Source organism: Choloepus didactylus, chromosome 20 (assembly GCF_015220235.1).
Source record: "Choloepus didactylus isolate mChoDid1 chromosome 20, mChoDid1.pri, whole genome shotgun sequence".
NCBI lineage: Eukaryota > Metazoa > Chordata > Mammalia > Pilosa > Megalonychidae > Choloepus > Choloepus didactylus.
The window spans coordinates 4,920,586-4,927,787 of record NC_051326.1 but is presented as its reverse complement, the minus strand read 5'-3'; positions in this window follow the sequence as shown (position 1 = coordinate 4,927,787).

Below are 7,202 nucleotides of genomic sequence, written 5' to 3'. Positions count from 1 at the left end.
GAAATGCATAATCCACAATGAATTTAAAACACTTATGAACCCTTAAAAGTTGAAAACCAAAAATAATTCCAAGATACATAAAGGAAAAACATTTAGAAATACAAGAAGAATTGGGCAAAATCATGGTATAGTCAGATTTAACAAAGATCCCTCAGAATTTGCTGTAACAGGTGACAAAACTTGATAGATTAATTATACACCAAACAAGCTTAAATACATAACCATTTTTTTCTAATGTACTCAGAAAATTGACCATGTACATCTCAACTAAGAAAAAAGTACCCAGAATAGAAATTTACAGACCATATGATGACCACACTGCAATTATACAGGAAATTACTAGCAAAAAATAACAAATTAAAAAGAATTAAAAAATTTCACTCTTTAAATAAACATTAGTTCAAAGAGAAAATAAACATTGACATTACTAGTTATTAGTAAATTAACTATAATAAAAACAACATAACAAAACTAAAGCAGTTTACTGATTTAAGGGAAATCCACAATCTTAAAGATCTTTCCTCACTAAATAAGAAAGCTTGAGAATAAAGGAAGCAAGTATCCAGCTGAAAAAGTTAAATGAGAGGAAACAAAACAAACTGACAACAAATTCATAAAGATAAAACTAGAATATGCTGTGAATTACAAAACAACAAAAATATTTTAAAATAAGAAAAACCAGTAAAATTAAAGAAAGAAACCATAAAAGATCATGTAAGCAGATCTTTAAAGGAGATTTTCAAATTATAAGAGAATTCTACGTACAACCAAATACTAATGCACTTGAAAATCTCTTTGATTTTAACGAAAATTCAAACTTCCAAAATTGGCATGAAGGAAAAGAAAACCTGAATGTATCGACTACTTTGAAAAGCACTTAAAATTTAAAGAACTAGCTGTAAAATGGCACTAGGGCCAAACATTTTTAAAAGTAGAACTTTAACTAGAATATGTTTTTTTTTAAGTAGACCATTAAGGATTAATAATTCCTATGTTATTTAATTTGTTTAAAGCACTTTAGAAAGAGATGGAAATTGCCCCAATTATTTTTTATAGCTTAATGCTAATATCAAAATGTTATAACGGTAGTCCTCAAAAATAAAACAAAGGCCTAATAAATAAATAAAATAAATACCTTTGAAAAATAAACTGCATGAATATGAATAAATTGAATATTAGCAAACCAAACCCTATATTGCCATATCAAAAAATGGCGCAACTCTATAAGGTTAACTAGCGATTTTAGCAATGCGAACAAATAGGATTCATTTTAGTAATATGAAGATAGTTCCTTTGATGGGAAATCTATCAAAGTAATGTAATGTGTTAACAAGACAGCTAGGGAAAAACTATATGACAATTTCTGTAGGAAACAAGAAGTAATTTAATGAATTAAAATACATTCCTAATTAAATAAAGAAAACAACCTTTCACATTGGAGACAGGATACTTCTAAATGACATGTGCTTGCACTCATAATAGAGAACAAACATTTTATCTAATAGTGAATGATTAGAAGCCATTCTATTGAAAACAGAAATAAAACAAGAATACCAACTCCATTAGAATTTTCTATATTTTTCTAAGATTTCTAGCCACCCAAGTCATAACAAGCAATAAGCAAAGAAATGGTGAAAGTAATAAAAGAGGAAAATCATAAACATCTGTAGAAAATATTAATAATTATTCAGAAAATTATAAATAGTCTGAAAAATTCTTCAAATTTATGAGAATTCAGTAAGATTGTTAGATCAAAGTAAAAGACTTAATACAGCATGTTTTATATATACCAGAAATACTAGTTTAGAAAACATAATGGAATTCATGAGCCCAATGGCAAAAATACATAAAAATATAAATTTTAATAATTTAATCTTAATCAATATAAAGAAACCATATAAAGGACATAAATAACGGATTGAATTTTAAACAAGGATGTATTTTTTCAACATTAGTTTATTTTCCTGGGCAGCCCAAGCAAATATCATACACTTGTTTTGCTTAACCAATGGGGATTTATTGGCTCGGGGCTTTGAGGCTAAGATAAGTCCAGATACAGGCATCCTCAAGGCGATGGCTTCTGCCCATGGCTGCCAGCCGTCCTTGGTCCTCACCTGCTCAGGGGACAGGGCACAGCGGGGCACCTCCTGGTCTCTCCCTTCTCTCCTGGGTTCCATTGAATTCATCTTGTCTCAAGTCCTGCCACATAACAAAATTACTTTATTCTAATGTGCTATGGTTTGTTGTCTAAATAATTGAACGATCTGCAAATAAGATTTTTAAAATTTTCTAACATTCAGGCCTCTTATTCTTTGATTTAATTAATTTCATAGATGGAGTTATCTAATTTGCATAGAGAGACTTTACTGGAATGAGGAAGTCTCCTACGTTAGCTTACTAAGGATTGTGTGCGTGTGTGTGTATTCAATAAGGAATGCCTTCTGGCATCTATTAGGGTGATTCTGTGGCTCTTTTTCTTTTCTGTGCTAAACAGTGTATCTCAATACTTGTTTTCCTGATGATGAACCATTATTATGTGGCAGGGGTGGGAGGGGGAAACCTTGGCTATTCATATGCACTATTATTTTAATCCACTACAAAATTCAATCTGTTAGTGTGTTCCTTCAGGATTTTGCATGTATGTTTGTGAGATGGGCCGAGAGTTGTGAGCGTGTGTGCGCTCAGGGCACACATATACACATATCAGGACATCATTAAATAGGCTGTGAAGTGTCATCTTTTTCCGTGCTCCAGAACAGTTCGTAAAACATAGGAACTGCCAGATTCATGAAAGCAAATGGGACACGAATCATTCTTAGGGTTAGAGCGTTACTGCTTTATTTCCTTTATTTCCAGATCAGCCTCGGGGAAGGGTTGGGCCACTCAGTGCTGCAGTGCTTTTTATTGTCTCCTTGCTCTGCTGATTTCAGAGAAAGGCCATGAAACATGCTCCCCGTGAATGTGTTTGCCTGTTTCCTATGTAGTTTCTGTCTGTTTTCGCTTTACCTATTTTGAAGCAAGAGCGTTAGATCTAAAATCCCACGCGGGGCCTCCAGGGGCCCTAAACACCATCCGCCTTTTCATATCCTCTGACTCCCCCTCCCTCAGCCTGACAGCCCCTGCGCAGCCCTGCGGCCCTCCAGGTGCCCAGCGGCCTTCAGCCTCTAAGGAGGAGACCACCCCCTTCCCGCAGCGCAGAGGGGGCTGCGGGCTCAGGCCCCATGAGCGCCCGTGGGGCTATTCTAGACGTTTACTGTAGTGTGGTTGCAGGATCCATGCGTGTGAGTGTGTGAGAGTGTGTGTGTGTGTGTGTGTGTGTGTGAGAGAGAGAGAGAGAGAAAGAAAGAGAGAGAGAGAGAGAGAGCGCAGCTTGGAAGTTGAGGTTTGCAGCAGAAGGAAGGCAAAAATGCAAGAAGAACAGAATTATGAGACGAGCAAGACAAGAGCCTAGACGTCCAGACTACGTCCTATGGGAAGTGTTGCAAGTGTGCTTTCCTTCCACTTTGGCACACTGAGACCCAAATGTGGGCAACTGAACTTGTGGTTTCATAGGAAGTGCAGAGGAAAACACATCTTCCACCCGGAAATTCCGCTGCGGTCAGGAGGCAGGAGCTGGGGGAAAGGCCTCACCCTTTCAGGCCCAGGGGACAGGCAGAGGAGGAGAGGGGACCTGAGAGCATCGCGTGTTTCAGGTTTGGCCCTGGACTCTGGGCCGGGGTGGGGAAGGGGTGAGGCGAGCAGGGCGGGCTGCGGGGCACACAGGCTGCCCCTGTCCACCTGGGCACAGACAGCCGCACCTGGGTGAGCTGGGAGCATGGCCCAGCCCAGACCAGGACACCTTCCAGTTTAGCCTTCCCGGGCTGTCCCTGGATGCTGACAGCTCCAGATTCCAGGGCTCACGATGGCAGAAAATATTGAACCCAGAAGGAATTGGGGAGTGAGCAGGGTAGCGGGACCAAAGCCTAGAGAGAGGACAAGGCCGAGGGCCATGGTCTGCTGCCCGTGAGTGCCAGGGAAAGCTGATTCTGCAAAGGGGGTGTCCATTGCCCTCCGGGAGCATTGCTGAAGCCACAAGCACAGCCAGCCCCCAGGGGCAAATCTGGCACCAAGCTCCGGAGGGTACCTGGTTGCCAGGTGGGCAGTGGACACGGTTCTGACCCAAAGGATGGGACCTGGGTATGTAAAGGAAGTGATGTGGTCCTCTGCTCTCCCAAGGCCGGGAGGCAGCCCCAACTCCCCCTCCCATATACCCAGATATTTTAGGGAGAGGAACGTGGTGACTGAGCAGTTTGTATCCAATGAGAGAGTGACAAAGGCTTCGAGGGAAGTTAAATTATCAGATAAGACTAAGCTTGATACCAGACTGAAATGTAAGATTTGGTAGTTTTTTGTTTTATTTTATAAGGGTGTGTGTGTGTGTGTGTGTGTGTGTGTGTATGTGTGTTACATTGTTCTTAACCCATATGTGGAGATTTGGGAGCAAGGCCATTTAGTTACTAAAAAATAATTTTTAAAAATTGCCATATTCCCAGCAAATCCAATTTGTTTTAAGAGTTAAACTTGTGCTCTCCTCTGGCAGTAGACTTTCAATAAACAGCAGAGACGAGAACACGAGTGGGAAGGAGAAGAAACCAGGAGAAGGAAACCGGGATAAAATCCTGACATCCAACGACTCAGTGATCTGTCCCAACCTACCTTGAAATAGTATGCCCCATTTCCTTCTTTAGTTTACCCAGCCCCTACCCAAGGCAAAGGTCTTCCAAAATCGGGCCTGTGTGGAAACGCACCACAGTGGGTTGATGAGCAAGTTGTTCTCACTCCTGACCCCTCGTGCTGTCTGCCGTCCTCTCCAACCACCGTCCCTTCCCTGCTTGAGGACCAAGGCCGAGCCTCCGTGGGCACATACGATGCTGCCGGAAAGAGGCAGGGGAGCAGCCAGAGCAGCAGGTTGCCATAGACCTGGAGATCCAATGGGAACAGGGAACAGAAACGAACAAAAGGAAATCTCTACAAGTGACCAAAAACAAGGCCTCAGGAGGTGACAGTCACTGCTGGGAGTTGAGGAAGTAGCTCCTGCTGGGTCCTGTTTCCGGACCTCCAGAACCCGGCCCCGGTGGCCTCTGGCCTTGTCAGCTGTGCGGCTCTCGCCAGCCTCGGGGTCAGGCTTCAGGAGGAGACGAAATCAAAGGGTACCTAATGCAGAACTTCCATTATTACACCCCCTCGGCGGCCCTCCAGTGCCCTCTTGCTGCGGCATGCCGGCCTGGTGGAAAGTCCAGCTGGCAAGATGAGCCATTGCAAGGCAAGTGTGTAAATGTGCAACCAAGGGGCTCTCGTGTGCACACACGGGCCAGAAGGAGCTGGCATGGCATGGACGGCACTGTGGCCACGGCAAACTGCTAGGCTGGTGGTGTGTTCCCTGGAACACCCTTGAATTATTGTGAAATAAAACCTGCGCCAGCTGGTGCTGCGGGCTATCCAATGTGCTGCCCAAACCATCCCCTTTCGTCCCCAATCCTTTCTTTCTCCTGAGCCCCCAGAGAACCGGGTTTACTCTTGTCTGGCTCTGCTGTTTGTTGTCCTGACGATGGTGAAGCGGTTCTTGAGATTTCCGAGAGTATTAATGTGGTGGCTGTAACATGGCTATTTCAAAAGCCATTGGATTTTAAGTTATTTTCCTGACTGAGGAATGGCCTGTCCTTCCGTTTCTTGTCTCCCTGAAGACCACTCATTCCTGAGCCCTCAGGGAATGTTTGGGGTGGGGGGTTGGCATCAGGAAGGAGGTTCAAAGGGACACACCAAATTGGCAGTATTGAAACAGCCTGCTCCTCTCTCGGGTTTGGGCCTTGCCCCTGGGCCGTGTGCTCTGGCTGGCTCTGGGGACGCTGTCCTGCTGCAGGGCCCTGGATGGCCAGGGCCAGGCACCCACATCCATGCCCACACAGCAATGCCCCAAACTGCTTTCACAGCATCTGCAAAAGTGGGCAGAGTTGAATCATAAGCCTGTGCTCGTGTCCCACCTCCCAGGGAACTTGGCAGGGACAGAAGAGCTCGTGGTCCCTGGGTAGCGGTGGCCCTGGTGGAGTCTCTCTCCCCCGTCCAGGAAGAGCCCCATTGTCCGCCCCGCTTGCCCCTACCGTGAGGTCCTGGCTGGTGGTTCTGTTCTCCTGTCAGGTGCTCACCAGAACCCGCCCTGACTGTCCCCATCCTGCCAGCTCAGGCACCGCAGCGTCTCCCAGCCATGGCTGCTCCCCGGCTTTGGATCCTCCGGCTGCTGCCAGCAGCAATTCTCAGACCTGGGTTCAAGGGTACGCAGCGCCTCTGCACACCAGCCCTTCTCATTAAACCCATCAGCCTCAGCGAAAGGCGTGCACCCCGGCTGCAAATGCTGAACGAGTCCTGTCACTCCTGACGACACTGTCTCTCCCCAGCTTTCAGCTTTAACAGGAAGTTCTCAAAAGTAAATACTTGTAGAAGTAAAAAGGGCCTTGTGGAATTCCTGGGCCAGAAATGTGTGAATGAACTGCCCAAGGTCACATCGCACGTCAGTGCAGTTTCAGGACCAGGACACCCCAGAATCACCGTCTCTAGCCAAGATGCTGTCCCCCAGGGCCACCCTGGAGAGCCCGTTTCCCTCTCTCCCCGCAGCCCCATCCTCAGGCTCAGACCCTGAGGTGGACTGAGGTGGATTCTAGCTTACCACAGCCCCACCTGAGCTCCAGACGTTCTCCCTTTGGGCCTTCGTTCATGTCATCATCCAATCCGCATTACTTCTCCTACTGTTCATAGGAACAGAGTGTCTTTACAGACACCTTCCCCGGGATCCCCCTCTGGAGGCCTCACCTCCCGAACCCAAACTTCTCCAACTTCTAGCTCCACAGCTTTCCAGCGACATAAGCCAGATACGCCACCATTGCCACGGTTTCAGACACTTCACTTGGGACTCTGTTTTTTTCTTGAAAAGACTGTTTTTGGAGGTAGGGGCTCGTATTCTACTGCTCATATGTAAAGTAAATTGATTTGACTTTTTGGTGAATAAATTTTGTCTGACTTTCTAATTTCCTGATTTTGTCTAACTTCACGTGAGGAAATTGAAGCCCAGGGAGGCTGGGGATTCCCAAGTTCCCTCAGTCAAGTGCTATCAAGTCAGGCTTGAAACACAGGTCTCCGGACTCCCATATCAGCTCTTCCCATCACACCCC